Source organism: Pogona vitticeps, chromosome 5 (genome assembly GCF_051106095.1).
Source record: "Pogona vitticeps strain Pit_001003342236 chromosome 5, PviZW2.1, whole genome shotgun sequence".
Classification (NCBI taxonomy): domain Eukaryota; kingdom Metazoa; phylum Chordata; class Lepidosauria; order Squamata; family Agamidae; genus Pogona; species Pogona vitticeps.
Window position 1 is genome coordinate 155,400,763 of NC_135787.1, and position 21,878 is coordinate 155,422,640.

The window sequence follows — 21,878 nt, forward strand, 5'->3', positions numbered from 1 at the left end:
TCCCAGTGTATTCTTCAGTCGCTGGATGTGGCATAAGAGGTGGTTTTCCTCTACATTATTTCCCAGTGAAAATCCTCCTTCTCTCAAAATAAATAAATACTGCTGGTTGTCCCAAAAGGAAAAGAACCTTAAGATCCCATATGGTTGTGCCCCTCCATTTTTCTATTTAAAGCAATCCACCAGTTTTCTACTGGTTTTATAAAGAAATTGTCCTGTTGCTCTTGTTACGTGCCATCAGGTTGTCTCCAACTTATGGCAACCCTATCCATGAATTATCTTCCAAATATCCTGTCCCCAACAGCCATGCTCAGTTCTTCTAAACCCAAGCTCTGGACAGGTGACTATTGCAAATCCAGAATTTGAGGGGGGAAAACCATAACACAGGAACTCCTTGACTGAATTATTTGAAAGAACACAAATTGTTTCCTCTCTGGGGTGGGAAGACAATTTAACGTGAACTGCACTCTCTCTTGCACATCAATTTATAACAAAATCAGATGGTTAATGACTTGTAGCCTTTTTATGACAGCAATAGGTGGCCACAGAACAGTCCTTTATGTATATTTATTTCACTTTACTTCATCCATACCCTGTCTTTCTCTCAAAAAAAGAGACAAATAAAATGAAAAACCTTTCTTCTGCAACTGGTCAGTTGCTCAAAGCCTGCTTGAATAAAAAGACTGCTGGTTAGAGATGGGCACGAACTGGGGAACTGGCAGGTCATGATGGTTCGTAGTTCATCACTATTCATGAACCACAAACTTTCACAAACTGTCTGACAAAATGACCCATTTCATAGTTCATGAAATTTGGGACCTCTAGGAGCAGTAGAATGGCCACAGGGTGAGTCAGAGATGCTAAACTCACAGCGAGTCTTCAGCTGATTCTCCTCCCTACCTCTCCCAAGTTTGGCAAAGATTGGGCTTGGGCCATCCAGGTTATAGCCCCCCCAAAGTAGGTCCCCTAAAGAAACTGCTCTGTAGCAGCTGGTTAAGAGTCATCTTAAGATTTGCTCATGGGGGCCATTGTACCACTCCTAGAAGTCCAGAAACGCATGAACAATGAAGTGTACAAATCACCAACACCAGTAACAGTCCAGTGTTTTGTTTCATTCTGGGCAGTTGTGTTTCCCTGAAGCATTCTGAAACAAGCCACAAAAAGGCCCAGTTCTTGGGGGTTTTTTTGCTTTGTGGTTGTTGCGAGCACGCTGAAGCTTCTACCAACTCAGGCCTCCAGGAGTGCTCACTCTTCTTCTTCAGTTGCTGCCACCAATTTTATCCAATATTTTAAAAAAGACAAGTGTTGTTTCAAAACAAAAACTTGTTTATTGGTTTAACAAAATAAAGTAAGTACATCACAGGATGTTAATCAATGTCTCTCACTCACTGACACACACAGACTCTTCCCTCACTGACTGTTTGGCTCACAGGCCCATAAACACACTCATCACTAACTCTCTCAAAATCTCTCTCCCTCACACAGTCCCCCCATTTATATATTCCAGCTCCTCCCCCTTCTGCACCACCTTCTGTCCCCTCATTGGCTGATGTTCCACTGCCCAGCTGTGACGGACAGGTGAGGGCAGGGCTGAATGCTACAGTAGTTCATTTTGCACCCATGGAAGAAGAATGAGGGGGGCACATAGCTCCCCTTGGCCATACATTCCACTGTCTTGGAGCCCCCCTTTCTAAGTTTTACTTCCTTTGCCATGAGCTGTCACATCAGGCTGTTGCTAATGAGATCTACCTTGACTATGTATATCTATGCTATGTGGTGGAGAAGGACCATTTTGACACTTTTGAAGAACTGATAGAAGGACAAAACAACATTTGAAGGACTGCCCTCTTGTCTCCCCATATCTTTTGGGTGGTATCACTGAGCTTTTCGGGAAAATATACTCTTCCAAACCATGTCCCAGAAATTAAGGGTGTGATTTTCCCCCCTCAAGCATTGGAAGCAGAAATCATGAGGCAGATGGGGTCTTCCTTGATGTTTTCTGACATGCCAACCTAAAATTAATCAGGCAAAACAGTTTTCTAGACCTTTGAGATATGAATTCATGTGCAGTGATGGCAAAAGGATCTGATAATCACATGTTATAAGCAGCCATGAAATTGGAGATTACCTTTTTGTCTTCTTGTGGTTCCGACAAACTCCTCTAAAGCTTTTAAGAATCAGCCATCTGTGTGGAAAATTGTCCTGAAGCAGATAAAATGAGATTATTAAAGAGCAATAGCTGCGTAATATAATATGTGTGCAATGTAGTCAATATGAACCATCTTTAGGTCCCACTGACTTTAAAAGAGAGCATGGAGCATGTGCTTAAATCTTTCCCATTAGAAGCAGTGGGATTTCAAGCTGCTTGATTTGGACTGGATTGAGCCCTATATTTACACCTCTTCACCTGACTGAACACCAACAGCCTATCAAGGACTTCCTTGATATAAGTACTGGAAACAGTAATCAAATAGCTAAAATATATATTTAAAAAAACAGTAGAACATGTAAAATATTGCAGGTTTTGAATTATTGCCAAAATTATCTCTTTGCTACACAGTAATAGTATAGAGATCTAAAAAGCTGAATAGCTCCAAGTTTCCCAGTCTCTATCCCTTTCTCATTAACTGGCACTTAAGGTCTCAATAATTCTCTCTGAGACATCTGTAGTAGAAATAATAATAATAATATAAAAACTTTACTTACAGTTGCTTGAAATGACAAATCATTGCTTTCTTTACTGCAGACATACTAGCAACAAACAGAACAGATCAACAGCAAGCAACTGTGACCAACCAACCAAAGATAGAACACTCAGCATAGTGGTGGGGCTCTCTTTGAATTTCAAAAGCTGGAAAGAACAATTGGTTAGTGCTAGATAGACAGACAATCACCTGAGTCAAGAAAAATCTCTCCCAGTCACTCAAACTACAGACAGCATGCAATAAATAAAACTGAATAAAACTCCAGCATAAAAGTATGCATACAAACTTTTGTTCTTTTGTTCACATCTTATATTTTAAAAGCAAGGCATCCTGGCCTTCCTTCCTTTTTCAATGCCTTGTACATATTCTTTATTCCTTACATTCACAAGGTACCCTGGAAGACCTCCTTGAAAAGTATAGCAGTGAAAGTACCACACAGTTATTTCCCAGACAGAGATTTGAAACAGAGAAATTTTTATCCTCAGCTGTTTAACTCTGCAGAAGAAGAGACATCTTATCTGCACATATGTAGTAGCTGATCTCTTTGGAACTGGAACAACAAATAATGTTATTATTTTTAAAAAACCCGAACCATCCTGCTCATCAGCCTCCACAGCCATGTGATTTAAAAAACAAACACCAGTAACTGAAGGACTATAAACTATTTTGATTTGAAATATATGCAGTCGTCATTTCTAGACTTTAACCCTTCGTATTACTCTTGATACTTCATCCTTATTGACTCCTGAATGAGAGCATAACCCTAACTAGCCAAGATGGCTGAGGGCCAGCTGAGCTGAAAGGAGGCTTACTGAAGCTGTGCAGAATCCAACCTTTTCCCTGGCAATGTTAAGGATTACTTAGGGCTATCTTCACCTTTATTTAACTTTGTGCCAGCAAATTATATCCCTGGGCTGATGACAGAGCTGTAAGCAGCAGTTTTAGCACCCATGTAGTTCAGGATTTGAAAGTAATATTGGAAGTGCTTTACCTTGCCAGCATCCCCCCTCCTCCACAGGGGACAGAAGCAGTGTCAAGGCTACCTAAACAAGAATAAAGAATAGGAAATGTGTATGTTTCTGTGTGTTTAACATGTTTAATGTTCTAACCATGAAATCTGGTCTGCTCAGGAGACCTGATCTACTGCTGTCTTTTCATACAGTGGTAGACCATGCCACTAGACCATTCCCAGCAGTGACTGAGGATGTTATTGCTATAGGTGGCCTGGTGTATTACAGTGGTGTAATGTGGGGGGGGGCACCTGGGTGGCAGGTGCCAAATTTTAGGGGGTAAAAGTCCTGCTCGGCATGGTCCCACAGGTGCTCCTCACATTCCTCTTCCCCCTTCCAGCAGTCCAGGTCCAAGTCATCATAGGTGGCAGGCCCATCGCCAGCACAGCCCTTGAGCGGCTCCATGACCACTTCATGGCACCACCCTGGGGGCTTCTCTCACCCCGCCTGCATGCCCCACCCCACCTACTGGTTGCATCACAGAGCCGGCACATGACCAGCACCCCACAATGCTTGCTTTGCCAGGTGCTGGCCACCCATGCTATGCCACTGGGGTACACCCTGGAACAAAGCCATATAGCCTTAATCTAGTTACAGCCCTGACTGGAGATGTTTGGGTCTGGCATAACTTGGCTCCTCCCTCATTCTATCCTTTTTCTACCCTTTTTTTCCTCCTCTGTTGTTGATCTTAGCCCACACGGCTGTTGGCTGTTGCACAAGATTTCTGCAAGCAGCAAAAAGGGAAGAGGTTTTCAGCAGATCCAAACACCCTCCAACTGGCACTTATTTAAGTCAGGATTGCACTGTTGGTTGGAATCCTCTAATGTGGCTACAGGAGGTGGTGATGGAGGGAGAAGATGGCCAGTGCCAAGGGGAATGTGCTTGTTTTTTTTTTTTAATCTGTTTTGCAGCCTGGGCACTGTGCTATTGTTTCAGCAATGAGCAAGCACAAGAGCAGGATACCCTGCATCTCCCGCCTCTGTTTCCTGTTTCCACCCGTGAACAGTGTTTGGGCAGTGGGGGGGGGATTGCTACCTGAAAGAAATGCACTTTTCCAGCATAATCTTTTCTTCCACAAGTGTAGCAGGATTTAGCAGTCATTCTGCCCCATTTTGCTAATTCAGATATGGAGAAGCAAATAAAAGAAACATAGGAAAGCAACAGAATGCTCTACAACCTGATTTTTTAACAAAACCGGAAACACAAAAATAACAAACATTAGATAGATATTTGGCCAAATGAATAATACAAATACTCTCTCTCTCTCTCTCTCTCTCTCTCAAGAAGACATTTTCTTTAAACTATTAGTTAAAATCCAGAATTCCTAATTAGTCTTTCATAGATACATTAATCTATTGATGGCTGCAGTAACCTACAAAAGGGGTGGAAAGAGATTTGTCACTTCTTCCATGGAGGGATAAGAGTTCTTTCACAGAATCATTCAGAAGTATCCTACTGTGATTAGTAAGTCTTACTCCTGAGTAAAAGTGCTTCCAAATGGAGGAATCCTGGCACTATCAATCAAAAGACATTATACAACAGTTCCATCTTTCCACCCTCATATGATTGTCTATGGAAAGTAAAAGATGGAAGAAATAGTGGGAAGATATAGAAGGATAATAAGCGCACAACCTATGGAGCCATCTTGACAAGAAAAAAATCTGTTCTAAAATCTCATACTACACACTGAATGGGAACTTGAAAACAAATGTTTCTAGCTTTTTACATATTGTACTTTTTTCTCTAAAAAGCTTGTTAAACTGTATTCTCAAAGATTATCTTAATAAATAGGGAGCCAATAATTTCTGAGATGTAAGCCCAGCATCATCTATAAAAGGATAGGAAGGTAAGGGAGATGTCATGTTAGATTAGACCAGGAAAAAAGGCAGCCAACACAGCTGCTTTGTATGAGTCAAATATGTTGATCCTCACTTCCTCTGGTCCACAAGCCAGGATCAAGGGCATTTGAGGTTAAGCAGAAAGCACTCCAGCTGGATTTGGAACAAACGTGCATGAGCCACTCTCAATAATGCCAGTGGGCTGCCAAAGAAGATGAGAAAGTTACTTCAGATAATTGTAACTGCCTGAGATTCGAGCTGAATAAAAAAAGTTATACAAGCTGTAATGATACAAAGGACTTTGGAAAAATTATCTTTTCTTTCTTTCTTTCTTTCTTTCTTTCTTTCTTTCTTTCTTTCTTTCTTTCTTTCTTACTTCCTTACTTACTTACTTCCTTCCTTCCTTCCTTCCTTCCTTCCTTACTTACTTACTTACTTACTTACTTACTTACTTACTTACTTACTTACTTACTTACTTACTTACTACAATTCCCAGAATTCCATGGCTAGCAAGGTCACTGGTCATGCTAGCTGGGGAATTCTGGGATTTATAATCTTTTTAAAAATATTTTTTCTAAGGGATGCTGATGCTTCAACTTCTACAACATTTTTTATGCAACTCAGAGGTTCATCTGCACAATCTGCAGTTCAAAAACCAAACCTTGGTGCCCTTCCAGAACCCCCCCCCCCCCAAAAAAAACCCCACAAGGAGCTCAAAAACAAAATCTTGTTTTTTCTAGCTGCCTAAGACTTCACAAATACATCCCTTCAGGCTATGGTATACTAGTGGCAGTACATAACGTAAGTTATAATAAACAATGATTATTTGATATGTGTTTCTATGTAAAAGACCTAGCCCAGCTCTAGTGCTTAATCTGGTATTTCTCCTCAGCAATCATTTAAAATGCTTCTTGTTATTAGCCAGATTCATCCTTTGGGCAGGTCCACCAATGGCTGTTTGGCCTTTTAATCTCTAGTGATTGCTTTTGCCTTGTTTATGCAGTTCTTCCAGGCAGTTTGGATGAGATTGAAAAAAGCAGAACTGATTCTTTTAGAAATATCAACATTTGTGGTAAGCAGCAAGACATAGCCGTTTTGCAACCAAAACACAGTTGCTCAACCCAACTGCACCTGCTAGTGAAATTACTTTGACACAAAACAAGCTCTTCAGCATTCTCGGTTGCGGAAAATCAACATGAACTTACCCCACCATTTCAGTTGGTAACAAAATTTGCTATATTTCTTTCAAGCCAACATCACATAATAGCAATGAATACTAACAGGATCCCAACAATACAGCTTGTTTTCTCACTGACTGCTGAATGCACATAAAACCTAGCAACAAGATAACTTTGAAGAGTGGGGTAATTTTTACAATAGGTGTACTATTCTCTGGAGATGAAGAAATATCTAACTAAATAGGAATTCCTCTTTCCCATTTTTCAGCCATTCTGTCCAAGAATGTCCCGTCTCTTCTGGGCTGAAAACAACTCAGACCATCTCCAGGGCTTCTGAAACACCATTCAGGATACAAAATACTGTATTCTCTTTTATGTTCTTGGTTTTAGTTCAGTCCAAATGTGCCTGATGAAACACTTTACTGGTTTCAAATTCACAGAACAACTAGTAGCTGTGTCTATGTAGATGGTATAATTTAATGCAGTTATGTTATGTGAATCCAATTGAAAATGTTTGTTTTTATTTTATTTATATTTAGGTTTGCAGACAGACAGACAGACAGCAAGCAAGCAAGCAAGCAAGCAAGCAAGCAAGCAAGCAAGAAAGAAAGAAAGAAAGAAAGAAAGAAAGAAAGAAAGAAAGAAAGAAAGAAAGAAAGAAAGAAAGAAAGAAAGAAAGAAAGAAAGAAAGAAAGAAAACATTTTACCAGCCTGTAAATTGTTTTTTGTTTGCTTAGGTTGGGTTGGCTTGCAAACTTATCAGTTGTGTGACATAAGGGTGAAATGGACAAGCTGCAGCAGTTAAACCTATTCCTTGGTCTAAGTTCAGTGCTAGTGTAATAGTGAACAAAGCCATTGAAATGAATGGGACATGTTAGTCACAAGAAATCTAACCTGCACTGACAGCAATCAGTCTAGCATGAAGTGAGCACTAGCACCAGATTTTAGTGCATTGGTTCTTGTTATATCTCTATGTATGATGTCAAACTCCTTAACCTTACTGTCCTCAAATTATCCAAGATCTATGATTTTAAAGCTTTAAGTACATATAGAAGTGTTTGTTTCCATTCTTTCCATTCTTTCCAGCTTTCCCTCCTCTCTCGTGCTTCCACATTGCCTTTAGCTTGGAACAAAAGACAAGGATACACCACACATCTGTTGCCAAGAAGACCTCAGTTTAGCTACCAGGTGATATTAGGGAAAGCTTATATGTCTGTACTATTGATTTTGATGCAGCAATCTGTATCACATTGAGCATCTAGCTAGAAAGCATAAGGACACTCCTTGTAAACCCAGAAGGCTTTTTCTAGTGCCAAATCCAGTTGGCTGCCTAGAATTGTTTCTGCTTATTCAAATGGGATATTTTGCACAGTATAAAAATCTCAATGAAGTGGTCATCTCCCACCAGTACCTCTATAAAAAGGATAGCTTAGCACATCAATCATTGATCTGTCCAAAGTTTAATCAACTGGAGACAGAGGGGAAATAATGTTCAGTTCAGAACCTGAGTGGTTGACTCTTTGGTTAGACTCGGTCCAGGATACCAAAAAATAGTTATGTACTCTATGCCATGCATCTCATGTATACAGATCTTCCATGTGGCCTGAAGGTATGACAGAAATATTGGTCACACTGGCTGGTTATTCTCCTAGCACAATGCCCCTTTCTTGCAATCACAGTGGAATGTAGAAGGGCTACTGTGAAGGTCTCATATTAAATTCAGTGGTCACAGAAAGGTGCTTTCCTGCTTCTGGAGGCCTCCAGGAGCAATGGTTCCTTCTTGGGTTTCTGCAACCTCAGAAAGATTGTTGCCCCCCCCCTTCCAAAGACCTCCACTCAAAATCAAAGTCAGAAGAGGACATCTGGTCACTTAAGAGTTTTCAGAAAACCATTTTTTTTCAAATTGCTGGTTTTTTTGTGAGCAGCTCACTGGGAGAAGCAGACGTAAACATTTGGCTCTTTGAAACCATGGCTTAACAATGGCTTAAATCTAAATACTAGCCCCAGTTAGACCAGACTCACTGCTGCGTGCTTGGTTAGTTGGTTGGTTTCATATATGCCTTGTGTTTCCTCCAGTGACCTCAAGGTTTTGTACATGGTTTTGTTTTCCACTTTATTCGTTCAAAAACACTTTGAAGCAGGTTCAGCTGATAGAGTGACACTGTCTCAAGGCCAATCAGTTTTCATGAGTGAATAAGAAATTGAATTCACCTCTCCTTAGTCCAACTGTACCATAGTGTCTCATTGTGTATGTACTGATCCAAATGGTCTATTCTAGTTGAGACCATCGGCTGGATTCAGGCCTCTATAAGATGCAGTTCAGCTGATCTTTCAGTACATATCTGCATTAATTTAAAATAGAAAATCAGTTTATGTCTAAAGGTGTTTACAGAAACATCTGTTTGTGATTATTCGGGAAAATATTAGTTACAGTGATGGCTTGTGATCAGGGGGCCACTACTCTAAAATTTTGGGATGAGGCACCTCCTATTCCAGCCCCTGATCAGAACTGAACTGTGTACTCACATCAGTTTGAAACGAAAAAGGTTGAGGGTGTCTTTATTTGCAGCTGGAAGAGGATTTTCCCTCAGGCCAAATTTAGCAATCTGCTATGCCTAAAGAGAATTACATTGAGAAGAGAATTACATGAGGATTTAGCAGAAATAGTCATCAAATTGTAAATTCACAATAAAGATGGGAAGTACATTTTTTAATGTGCCGTTTACGAATAAGGCTGATACACCCAGCAGAACATAAACCCTATTCAGCCATTACCAAAGTATGTGAGGCCCAAACACATAGAGGAGCATGCAGTAACTTCACCTGCTTATGTAACAAGTGAACAGGGCTACTGTTCTGACTTCTGAGTAAACACTAGGGATTCCCCCCCCCCACTAGAGCATCCCACATCAGGCTCCAGCTATCTTAGCCATCCTGCAAACCAATGCATACCCAAATCATATTTAATGAATGATCCAGAACATCTGTGATTTTCCCTTTGTGATTTACATAACAATAAAAGAACATATATAATTTACTCTTGTGATTCTCAAACTTAAAAGTTCAATAAGCCTGTTATAGTTGGCAGCACATGTGTCTGAAATACGTATTTGGTATTGTGTGAATAATACTTGGTAGCAGCGTGTAAAGAGGAAACGCATCCAGAGGGTGAACCTATGTTTAAGGAGCAAATAAACAAGGGACACTGGGTGGATGCAACAATATTTTTCATTGCATATGACTTTTTTGTATATTGGTCAGCCTTTTCAAGATGACAAAAAATCTGGCTCTGCATTATTGGGATAATATATTTGGGGGTTTTGGACATTTTCCAGGAATCCATTTTGATTCATAGCTTGAGGAACCAGTACAGGGGCAAAGACAGCATGAATACAAAAATTTGGAGAGCTTCCACATGAACTGGGTGAGGGTTGTATTGTCCTATTTTAACAAACATGTATTGAGGCAATATATATGGGTATATTCATTCCAAGAAAGGCATTACTTATATTTCCACGGAGAACAACCCCACCACACACACATTAGAAATACAGTCCTCAGTCACACGAAAGCATGAACATACGAACATGTGTGTCGAAGCTAGCTGATATGTTGTCATTATAGAGATGAAGGAAATTCAAAAGAGAATATCTCTTTTGAGCACATCTGTCCAGAAGAAAATTGAATAATATCCACATGTAGATTGTCTCACATGAGTGGAAATAATGTTATGTTGAGCTACACAAGAGAGCTGGGCTAAGCCTTGCACAGAAACAACACGTAAAGCAGACTTCAAATCTAGCACTTGAGCTTTGCTGCTAAAGGCTAGCAGTTTAGAAATAGCTATAGCTTGACACTTTTCCTAACAACAAAACTGGGGTGTAGAAAGGCTCTTAATGCTATTTTTAATGGCAAACCCTTTGAAAGTCGTCCAAACCAAGCTGCAGAATTCCATACTGTATATAATATATTGACATTTCTTTCTACTGCCTCTTGGTTAGACCACTTTGATGTATAATTTCTGCATACATGAAATTGCTGGAGAAGCCACACACATGACTTGTTCTTATCCTTGCTCTCAGGAAAATTCAATGTATTTTTTTCTCAAGTTGTTGAGATGTAGGAAATACATTTAGTCATAGCAAATTGCTAATAGGAAGTGTTTATAATGGAACAGCAGAAAGTCGGGGTGGAAAGCATAACTATTTATGTTAGGAAATAGGTTATAAAATGCATATAAAATGAGAGTATGTTGATTCAGTTGTAGAATGTTGGCCTCTAGATGGTAAACATTGATTATAGTACTAGTTAACAAATATTTCAGTTATTTTCCCCTGGTAGCTAGAATTAGGCCTTGCTCTCTTAGATCTATGTAATAAAATATTTTCCTCCACTTGCCCCTTGTAAAATTTAAACCTTTCTGAATGTAAGTTTTGACTTTGAGGGTTATTTCTTTTTTGTTTTACTTTATAAAGTATTTTAATAAACATGTATCTTCATATTTCAATTAATTGTAGCAGGAAGCATGATTGAAGTCTATCAGTCACAAAAGCGTGTAAAAGGTACACAGCCAATCTCAAAATAGTGGGTGATGGAGGAAAGGAAAGGATGCATGATGGAGGTACAGAGCCAGGCAATAGCAATGCACACAGCAGGATGTTCTGTATTTGTTTCATTTCAGGTTTTTCCAAGGAGTGCCTCTTTAAATTTTGTGTTTTTCATGCATTGGTCCTTTTGTTTTACACTAGAAGGCCCCAAAAGGCCCTAGAGAACCTGTGAAAACAACTTCAAAAATATAGACACAAGGCAATAGAGAATCAATCTACAGTACTTGAATAGCAGGCAACAGTACATAAGCAAGAAAAATAGTCATCAAATCTATGGGGTCATCCACATAACCCAGTGGCACATTGTCAAAACCACCAAACCCACTCCCTGCCCGCATACACAAGCAAACAAAAGAATCCCTCCCACTCTCATACAGCTTTAACAGAATAAATAGACAGTAAATTAAGCATCAACATTTAAAAATAAAGCACCTCCATTCTGCACACACAGGAGAAAAAGTAGCAAAAGTAAACACACATACAGAGAGAGAGAGAGAGAGAGAGAGACCCCCTAGTACCAAAAATAATCCAAGAGAAAAAGAGAAAGAATCCTAAAAGAAATCTAGGTGAAAACATCCAGAAAATAATAATGCTGGCACAGGCAAGTATATTGGCAGAAGGAGCAAAAATAATTTAAAAGGGGGGATCACCAAAAAAAAAAAAAAAATTGAGAAAAAAGGCAGAAAAGTAAATTATCTATGATGGAGATACAGACACAGACAGACAGCACAATCCAAGACAGGAGGCACTAGGAGACTGCACACTCACAAAGAATGGTTAAAGCAAAGAAAGAACATTCAGTTTTTTAATGTATTGATTTTAATTTGAATGGTTTTTTGTATTTGAAACCTGAAATACCATTTTTAGTCACTAGATGGCAGACTAATAAGTGCATAGGCTTATCAGTATAGTTTGATGGCAAGAGTGAGTAATTTGCCAGAGTTATAATACTGTCTTTCTAGTGGGAACATTTGCCATAGACACATTTCTCATTTGTGGCATGAGCTACCAGGCAGCCCTTACTTCACTCAGATACAGCAGGCAGAATGTTGCAAAGTCTTACAACTGCCTACCTTTGATTTGGGATATCAACCTAACAGCTAAACTGACTTGTGCAAAGCTACATCCTTTGCTATTTTACATACAGAATAACAAACCAACCTCTACACTGGAAAAAATTGTTTTTTTCTTGAAGCTATTGTGCGTAAATCAGTGGACTATTCAATGTGTGTTCTAAAGCTCCAATGTAGATGTTGGTAGCTGCTTCCCATGTCACCTCTACATTTTCCTGGCAGCCAAGGTTTCAAGTGACACTTCACTTTCCACCTAGCCAATCAGATGTGACAGCAAGGTCATTACAGAGTTTTAGTGAAACTGCTTTGTAACTATGGTGTTTCTCAAACTGCTGTCAAGGACATGGTAGTCACCAAGCAATTTTTTTTCCCATCATCGGCACCCCATGTGCCCCCTCCATGAAGATGCCAGGAGTGCTTGCAGGAACTGGCTCTTTTGCTGGAGCAACACAACATGACTTGACAAGAAAACAAGCAGTTCTATGGGCACCAGGGAATTAACTGCAATCCCAAACAATTTGGGTCAATGGGGGCAGTCCACAATAGTCCTTTTACTGAGAGGAGTGGTGCCCCACTTCCTCTACTAGTTCTAAGATACCCCTCATATGCACTAAACATTGTGTGCCACAACAGGGGTGTTGAATGAAGGGACTCAGCTGTCCTTGTAGCAGAGTAGCCTGGGGGGCCTTCCCTGGTAGTCACCACTAGTGGGTGCTACACCACATGTGCAATATTCCTCCTTGGAGGCACGGCCAGAGTCTATGCGGACATGCCCGGACTTGCCCATATAATGAGATGCAGGAGGAAGTTAGATAGAAGGAGGAGGATTGGCTGACTGATGATGGAAATACCATCCTTGAGGGCCAGGTGGCAGGGATGCTTGTCCCTAATGCTTCTTCTGTGCTGGTTCTCCAGTCCCCTCACCTCTCACCGTCTTGCCTAGTCTCAACATACTTGGGGAGTTTCCTCTGGCAGCACAGAGAACTCCTTCCAATCCCTGGTGTTGGGGTCCTGACAACAAACCTATTTTTTCCAACCAGCTGTCAAGTGCTCGGGCCACACCAGTACCTCTTGGGCCTCAAATGCCTCCCAATCGATGGCATCCACCCAGTGGTCCTCTTCTTCTTCCTTGCTTCCCTCCTTTAAACTCCAGCCGTCCATGTCCACACATGCAGACCCTAGAGGATTGTCCATGTCGCCACCCCAGTCCACAGGTGACGGGAATCTCATCCTTACTCTTGGAGGGGTGGAAAGCCCACTCTCCAGCTGGCTGGGAGACAATCCATTGCTGGGACCCCGATACCAGGTGTTGGGAGGAGTTCTTTGTGGTTCTAGAGAAAGCAGCCCAGGTGCACTGAGATGAGGCAAGACAGCATGAGGCAAAGCAGCTGGAGAACCAGCAAAGGGTATGATGCCAGCAAAGGAATCAGTGGGACAAGTGGCCCCACAGCAAGGACCCCGTGAGCAGCACAGCCAACGCTGATCAGCTGGTCCTCTTCCTACCATGCCTCCCTCCACAGCTCATTACTCCAGTGAGACTCAAAATCTCCAGTTTGCATAGACTTTAGCCATGTCTCCAAGGAAGAGTATCACGGATATGGGGTGGCTGCTGCCAGCAGTGACTACAAGGGAATAGCTGGGAAAGGTACCCTCCAGGGACAGCTGAGTGCTTCCATCCAACATCTGTGTTTCAGCACTCTGTGCCTGGCTCACTTGTGAGGTGTTGTGGAACTGGTAGAGAAGATGGGACTCCGCTCCTCCAAGTAAGGGACTGTTGTGGACTTGTTAACTTGAACTGTTGAGGAGTTCAGTCAGCTTCCTTTGGTGCCCAAAAAGTTTTTACATTTTCTTTTAGAGCCACATTGGCTCCTTTAAAGTTGTGTTGCTCTAATAAAGGAAACACTTGCTGCATTATGATGGAGGGGGACAGGAATGCTGCTTACAAAGACAAAAAAAACATTATGCTGTATTTTAATGTGATGTTCTATGAGCAAGTCCACTTCCTGATATATATGATATGTATATATATCTGAGGAAGCCACAAAGACATAAAAAGAAATGCCAGCTCTTCTATGATCACATCCCTGTTCCTTCCATAAACTGGCCCAATCAGTCATACATAACTGAAGGGTGAATATCAACTGGCCTAGCAATGATTCACACTCACAGACAGTCCAGCTTCACAATTAAAGTTCAGTTTGCAGGCTCAAAATGGCAAAAAGAAAAAGAAAAAAAGAAAAGAAAAAAACATGAATTTTGGCAAGACAAGTGAAGCATCTCAGAACAGCAGCTGTGAATATTCCCACCAGTGTTACATATGATGGTTCATTTTTTTAAGGGTTGTGGTTCAATTTGTGCCCATATGTATTTAGACATATTATGCTACCACATCCTGTCTTGCCTTGTCTTGGTGCACCCAGGCTGCTTCCTCTGGCAGCACAAAGAATTCCTCCCAATTCCTACTATTGGAATCTTGCTGATGGAGGCAACAACTTGGCCTGAGCTCTCGACAGCCGGATGGGAGGTGATCCATTGTCACAAATGAAAGGGGGCATTGGAAGGAGTTCTTTGTGCTAAGAGAGGAAGCTGCCCAAGTACACCAAGATTAGGTGAGACGGTGAGAGATGAGGTGACTAGACAACCAGTGCAGGGCATACTGCTGGCAGAAGAAGCAGCAGGGGCAAGCAGCTCCGTCACCTGGCCCTCAAGGATGGTATTTCCCTCATGAGTTGGCCAATCCTCCTCCTCATATCCAGCCTCCTCCCACACCTCATTATACGAGTGAGCCCAGCCATATTTGCATAGACTTTGGCCATGCCTCCAAGGAGAAATATCACACATATGGTGCAGCTGCCGCTAGTGGTGACTACCAGGGAGCAGCCAAGGAAGGTGATAGGCCAGCACATGCGCAGTGACAGCAGGCCCAACTTCCAGAAGTTACTCAGGGCCAGTCTCTGAAGATGGTGGTGGCAGAGGAGAAAGAGGAGGAGGTGGCAGGAACAGCTCAATCAGTTAAACCCATCCTCAAACCACTCATGAAATATTTTACACAAACAAGGTATTACCACAGAAACATTTATGCCTTTAAAGGATATTTCTCTCCCCCTTTTTGTATGTAACTATCTGTTCTGTTGTAAAACTATGGCTAACAACAAAAATTGATTCTTTCGACTGTGAAATTTCAAATATTGATGGGAGCAAGTGGAAAAAAAATTAGGCACGCTTAATGAGTTTCTGAAAAAGCCAGGATGGAGGGAGAAAGGAGTTTACATGAGTCCTGCATTCAAGTTAAAAAAGGTAAAGGTTCCCCTTGACAATTTTTGTCCAGTCGTGTTCAACTCTAGGGGGCAGTGCTCATCCCCGTTTCCAAACCATAGAGCCAGTGTTTGTCCGAAGACAATCTCCCGTGGTCACATGGCCAGTGTGACTTAGACACGGAATGCTGTTTCCTTCCCACCGAAGTGGTCCCTATTTATCTACTTGCATTTGCATGCTTTCCAACCGCTAGGTTGGCGGGAGCTGGGACAAGCGACGGGCACTCACTCCGTCGCGTGGATTCGATCTTATGACTGCTTGGTCTTCTGACCCTGCAGCACAGGCTTCTGCGGTTTAGCCCGCAGCGCCACCACATCCCTTTTTGCATTCAAGTTAGCCTGATACATTCCCTGCATCTGGTTAGCGGATACATTTAAAGAACAAAAGTCTTTAAAAATGTGACTTCTTTCCATTCTCCAGTGTTCACTATTGTGGTGAAGAGTGAGGTATTTAATATGTGGTAGGACTTTTCATCTGCTTCTCATTCAGTTGGAACGAGACAGCCTGAAGTTACAGGGAAGAAAATTATCTAAATTTAATGAATCTTTTTAAAAGGTTACATTTCAGTTTTTTGTGTGTTTAGAGCATTTTATGTGAAAATGTTTAAAAAAAAATAAAATCTGGAAGGCCTAAATTCCTGCAGCTGTTATTTTCACTTGAATAAAACCAAAAGGCAAGTAATCACAACATTAAGGTCAGAACAATAGATCTAGAAAAGTATTTTGAATGGGATAATACATTCAGTAACATCCAAAAAAGCCTTAGGAATTGATGAAGATACAATCAGCCAAAGAGCAACAAAGCATATTATAGCTCATTAAAGGAAAAGTAAGCAATATTTGTAATCAGTGTGGTGTGGTGAATAGAGTGACAGACTAGGACTCAGGAGATCTGGGATGGAATTCCCACTGGGGGGGGGGGGATACTGGCTGCATTTGCATGACATAACAAGCCAAAGTTACATAGTCTATTACAGCAGTGGTCCCCAACCTTGGGCCTCCAGATGTTCTTGGACTACAACTCCCAGAAGTCTTCACCACCACCTCTGCTGACCAGGATTTCTGGGAGTTGAAGTACAAGAACATCTGGAGGCCCAAGGTTGGGGACCACTGTATTACAGTATATGATATAGCAGCTCACTTGGTTTCTCTGCTAGAAGCACAGGAGAGATTAGATACTATGTCCCTCCAATGCCAGCCAGCTATCGTGTTGGCTAGGCCAGTGGTCCCCAACCTTGGGCCTCCAGATGTTCTTGAACTACAACTCCCAGAATCCTTCACCACCACCTCTGCTGGCTAGGATTTCTGGGGGTTGAAGTCCAAGAACATCTGGAGGCCCAAAGTTGCGGACCACTGGGCTAGGCCATACTTAGGACAGAGCAACCAGGATAGCAAAATATGGAGGTCATATAAATCTAGAAATGAATCTACCTGGTGAGTGTTAGGAAAATAAAAAGGCCGAGTCTCCCGGCCCTATTCATTTCATTTCTTTTCATTTTGGAAAGCATAAACTTTCTTGGTCAGAGGGGCAAGGGCTTCCTTGGCAGGGTCTGGCACCCACCCCTCAGGCTGGAGTAGGTGAGCAACAGTGCTACCTGCTCGAAGTACCACAAGTATTAGCTAAGTCTCTGCCTGTAGGAATGGAATTCTTTGTGCTGGCCTCTTTGAAATCCTGATGGGCTATAGGGCGGATGCTTCAGTAGAAGCCTGCATCCGGGGGGAGGGGACTGGGAAGGAGGAGGAGGAGGTGCCCCAGCTCTTACATTTATTTTTATTTTGAATAAGGGACCTAGAGAGTATCTTGCTTCAAACCCAAATAGCTCCCTTAGTTGTCTGTAGGGAAACAGCCAAGGTCACTATTACATTCCGGATACATTATACCCCTCAGAAATAAACAAAGAAGGGAGCTTGGGTGTCTGACATTTGAGTCTAAGATCTGTGGTGGCCGCTGGTTCAGATTCTCATCTCTATGGTGGTGTTTTAAAAGCTCCTACTTTCTAGCCAAAATAAACAGAGGAAATTCATGAGTATACGGGCTTTTGAATAAGCCGTCTACTTTAAAGGACATCCAACATTTGGCTCCCACATACTACTGTCTGGCCTTGCCCTAAAGCACTTGGACAGTAAAAGAGGATGACTCTGCATTTCTTTTGCTTCTTCCATCCCACCTCTATTCAGCCTGGGGTGTGTGGAGTGTGGTGGCGGTGGGACACCTAGAGCAGCCTTCCCAGAAGCTGGGCAGCAACCAGCCTCTTTTCTTTGCCCACTCCTTGAGGCTGACATTGCCTTGGTGCTGAATAGTCTAATGGAAAGAGTTCAGTGCTGGGTCTGTACTTTCCCAGCCATTAGCCAGCTGCCACTGCATTTCATTATCTTGCGAGGGGGGAGCTGTGCATCAAAGCGATTTCCAAACAGTGTGATGGGGTGGAAGTAACCCGTCCAGGACAATATTCAAAGTTGTATTTGGGTGTGCGGGGGTGTGGGTGTGCACATATAAAGTGCCATCTGGAATCTGGAGCCACAAAGACCAGAGGCCGATAGGCAGGAAGAGAAACTCTTTAGACGCCCTGCTTTGTCCACTGGTGTAACAGTTAATCCTGATAAACAAGACGACCTTGGAGCAAGTGGCTGTTATCGTGCATATCTATTGTTTTATGGAAGCAGAACTGTACAGAGCTAAGTGGAACACAAAGGTAAAAGGTGGAGCTTTGTGCAAAAACAAAGAGGCAGACCATGGAAAAACAGCCTTTGATTGGCTTCTCAGCTTAGCTGGGACAGAAACGGAGCCTCCCCCTTCCTCCACACAGGCTACTCAGAAGGCTTTTTATGATCTCTAAAACTGCCTGCAAAGCAGTGTAAGGTCCTTGGCATGACAAATTCTTCAGCTATTATTCCTCTGTTTCAGTTGGCTCTCTTTCTTGTCTGATCAGTAAATCAACAATATTTTTGTGTTTAAAATTCTCTCTGCCCCCATCTGTTTCTCTGTTTGTGGCACACAGTCACAAATATACGGTGTGCTAATCTGGAGTTTGGAAAATGCCACACATTATTACACAGGTACACCGAGCACTTGGCATAGAATTGGACTAATACTCCTAAAGTTGCATGTTGTTTGTCAAAAATAAAATGAAATGAAATGTTTATAAATCATGGGTTGAAAATACACAACATAAAAATTTAATAGAGGGCTTTCTGTGAGTTTACTTCCCTCCCCATTTGCTTTTTGTCACTTATAGTTTACTCCATAGCTCAGCTTCTGTTAGTACACAGGGATGTGCAATTCGGGGTTTTGCTTTAAACATCCCATAATTCTCCATTTTGGGAGTTCTATCTGATAGACACTACAAATACCTAAATCTGGCTTACTTGGGAGAAGGGCCAAAAATGGAAGGCTTTGTGAGCAAGCTAACACTGAGATAGCTTCCTTTCTGAACAGGAAGCTTAGACAAAGCAAGGCCTGGCTAAACCACAAAATCTTTCAACTTAGACCTTTTTTAGGTGTCTGTAAGTGTCTGTCATGTGGAAACCCTAGAATGAAAAATTATGGGATTTGTACTCCAAGAAGTCTAAACAGCATATTCCTGTTAGTACACTCCCCTGACAATGCTTCTTAATTTATCAGAAATTCAAATAGTGAGAATGGAATAGTACACGCTGAGAACATACATATAACATAAGAATATGTAGTATTAATATAATACTGTATTTCATATACATTGGCCAGAATCCTATTGGTGATTTTCATTTCTGCAAAGGAAATTGTGTAAGCAACTTCTTACTCATTAACAAGGTTCTGGTTGTATTTTTGGATACACACCCACTATGCACCCAGAAACACAACCACTACCTGATTAATGAGCAGCAGTTTGCCACCCTAACTGAGTATAAATTGTCAATAGGATTGTGGCCATATTTTCAACAATCTGTATAATAACCTATATAGCACATAAGTACTAATAGTTCCATATTACAGATGCCATAAGAATCCTGAGGCTAAGTGATAGTAACATGTTCATAATGGAATAGATTTCCATAAGGACATTAAAACTGTTCTCATCTAGGGTTGACAAGTGTCAGGGCACCAACTGAGGGAATTACTGTGTTGCTCCAGGTCTTCAGGTGAACAGCTCTAGAGTAGGACATTGTTTTATTTTGCGTTAGTTGATTTTATAACCTATACAGACAGACACTATTTCTAGATGAGGCTAGGAGTCACTGATCCAGTATGAAGGCATTCGTGTGTGTGCACAGAGATCCACATGTAGCTTTCAAATAGCACAACAGACCTAAGTCCATGCATTCATTGGTTTTCTCTCCAGTCCCTTCTCCTCCCTGCTGGCATGTTATGTAAAAACAATGCAAGATGGCACTGACATTGGGCCCAATTAGCCATTTGGGGCAAGACATCTGAAAAAACCAAAGTACCAGTGTCACAACTTCTCAGCCTTCTTGTGTTACAAAGCTTGGGTAGAACTGTCCCCATATCGACCATTTCCTGCTCCGTTTCTGTGACATCTCAAGGGCCTACCTCTGACATCACAGGGGTCTGCCTTCAATTTTTTTACCCCTAAAATCCTAGAGAATGGGATGCTGCTGATCTGGCAACACAAACCTATTCCTATGTTTCTTCTGAAAGGAAGCAAACTTTTCTCACAGTTCCTCTTGCATTGTTTTTACATAACATGCTATGCTGTTCTGAATCAAATGGTAACTATCCATTTAAATTGTATACTATATGCAGAAGAATTGGTTTTAGTGTCATTTTAATAGTCCATGTGTTTTGGTGTTTGATTCTGCTTTTTTTCCAATTCTACATGAGATAAAACTCTACCTTGGCTTAATTTAAATTTGTAGTAAAGCCTGACTAAACTTTTAGACTTGTCCTTTAAATTCTCACTGGTTTTGCTTACTGTATGCAGTTGATATCTGCTACAGCTAAAATCTTCCATTATGTTGTACATGAATTTGGAAATCATCTTCAAAAAGAAGAAAAGAAGATGAAATGGTTAGCACTCAACATTTGTAAAAATAAATAAATCCCATGAGCCTTAACTTGCTTCAATACAATAGCCACTTCCTCCTATTTTGTGAAGAATAGTGGAAAAGAGACATGAAAATGCAGCAAAAATAAGACATTTACTACCCAAAGAATATTTGGAAGAAAAATACTCTTCTTAAGGTACAAAACAGCCTGCAGTACAGGAGATTCTTAACTGGAACTCCTAGTTTTTTGCAGCTTTATTTTTATTTCAAAAGCTGATGTAGATGTTCCAGATTTGTTGAGGTACAGCTCTTGGAGAGATTAACTCTTTCTCCCGCCATTTTCCTGATCAGATTTCCCCTTGTTGAAGCTGTTACCACACAAGGTAGCCACTAGACTGGCCCCAATATCAGTATCCTTTTCCCTGAGATCCTGAGATATTGGGGACAAAACCAGAAACAGGAGGGGGGGCAAATCCTTGTGATGTCACAAATACATAGCAGAGAAAGCAAAGTTTGTGTAGGGGGCTAGAACAGATCTTGGACCAACTTCTTGTGGGAAGAGGTACAAGGATAATCTGGATAAATAAGTAGATACATAGAATCTTGGCAGGTAGTAAAATGTGTCCATCAGGAAGTTGCTGTCATTCCTGTGAAGGTTTATATTCTCTAAAGCTGTACCTACAGTGCACATGACACATGGAAAGATATTCCAGATGCTCTGCTGATGCTGGGTTTGTTGAAATCTCACCACCTCCTGACAGGGAGACTTTTCTCCCTACGGCTTAAATCACTGTCCCTAGGGCTTGTGTAACAAGGAGGCTCTTGGGTGCTTAACAGCTTTTCTTTGAATGATGCTGCCAACAGACTACATACGGAATACAGACAACCTGCCCTTTTTTCTAGCCGTCTTCTTATAAAATAAATATTGCTGTGCAGTTCTACTGGCACCCAGATTTTGTTTGTATACCTGTAAATGTTCCATGCCTTTATAATAAAGGAAGCATCGGAGCATTCAAAGGGAAAATTTATGCAGGTCAATAAGCTCAGTGTTAGGGAAGTATGGGACATAAATATTTCCACAGAGCAGACACGTACAACATCTGACACTTAGTGTAGCACATGAAATCTAACTGACACTGAAAGAACACAGGTTTCTAGACCATGCAGTTTTGC

At 41.4% G+C, this 21,878-nt stretch overlaps 1 long non-coding RNA gene across 1 annotated transcript; it reads right to left on the reverse strand.

The window, feature by feature from the left end:
* Nucleotides 1-2,125: 2,125 nt before the first annotated feature.
* Nucleotides 2,126-9,343, reverse strand: LOC144589657 (uncharacterized). The gene is made up of 4 exons (XR_013545905.1): nucleotides 9,255-9,343; nucleotides 3,694-3,745; nucleotides 2,704-2,848; nucleotides 2,126-2,199 (listed from the first exon to the last, which is right to left on the reverse strand). It is a non-coding gene; the product is annotated as an uncharacterized LOC144589657 (long non-coding RNA).
* Nucleotides 9,344-21,878: the final 12,535 nt, after the last annotated feature.